General features: G+C 38.6%; 1 non-coding gene across 1 annotated transcript; it reads right to left on the bottom strand.

The window, feature by feature from the left end:
• Nucleotides 1-761: 761 nt before the first annotated feature.
• BDB00DRAFT_t123 lies at nucleotides 762-834 on the bottom strand. The gene has a single exon. It is a non-coding gene; the product is annotated as a tRNA-Arg (tRNA).
• Between the last annotated feature and the right edge of the window lie 306 nt (nucleotides 835-1,140).

Raw genomic sequence — 1,140 nt, 5'->3', positions numbered from 1 at the left:
AGCTCTTGCAGAAACTGTTGAAATGCTGGCCATGTTCGATCTGTATCCCAAGTTTCATTGCGAATACAACTTTATTGAAAGATACTAGGGTGCTGTAAAGAGAATTACAGGGAAGAATGTGATTATAGCTTCAGATCCCTCTCCCAAAACATTACACAATATTTAGATAGCATTCCTTTAGCTATGATACGTTGCTTTGAGCAAAAGGCATGGCGTTATATTGATGCATATGAGAAAGGAGTCACTGGACGAAAAGCAGAGAAAGCCGTGGAAAAATATACATTGCACCAGTGAGCTTTCGACATTAATGATCTCACAGACAAAGAACAAATATCGCCTACCTAAAAATAGAAATTTATAAAGGCAGAATTAAAAATTTTGAAATGTCCACTCGTCGTTTCTAGGTAGCAGGCACCATACTTCCTTGCTGCGCAACATCAATCATCAACATCATCACCTTCGTTATTACTACAATTATATCCACAGCTTATTGCTATAATCTTTATCATCATATCTGCAGCATCATTTGTATATTTTAGCTTTAGAAACAGTATAAATATATATATCTTTATTGAATAAAATATTATCTTCCAGTTCTTCTATTTCTTTGTGGTCCTATCCCTCTTCATAGTCTTTTTGGTATACTTCTATCTTAGTTGTTATTCTTCATTAGTCGTCTCTATTCTCTGTGATATCATTTTACAAAATGGCGACATCTAGGATAATAAAAATATTGTCACTTAAGTAGTAAGCAACTATTATGAGCAAGGTAGGGGTCGAACCTACGATCTCCTGATTCGTAGTCAGGTGCGTTATCCATTGCGCCACATGCCCTGATATTGCAGTGACACGAAGTGTGTGGGCCTTTCCGGCCTCATTCATTTCCGACGAACGAATTCTGGCTTCGGCCAATCATGGACGATTTCGGTGGCGGATCTTTCTGCCGGCGATGGTCATCCGATCCACAGGTTCCCCCCCAACTCCCCACAATTCTTCTCGCACCCCCCATCCGGGGATTATCATACTTCTTTTTCCCTTTCTGTCAGTTCCCTTTATTTTTCTTATTTCCCTTAGCTCTTTTTCTATATATAATTCTATCATTTCCTCTCGCGTCATTTTACAATCCTTCAACTCTAAATC

This window comes from Zychaea mexicana, assembly GCF_025766255.1.
Source record: "Zychaea mexicana strain RSA 1403 chromosome Unknown BDB00scaffold_146, whole genome shotgun sequence".
Classification (NCBI taxonomy): Eukaryota; Fungi; Mucoromycota; class Mucoromycetes; order Mucorales; family Lichtheimiaceae; genus Zychaea; species Zychaea mexicana.
This window is presented reverse-complemented; position numbering and strand designations above follow the sequence as displayed.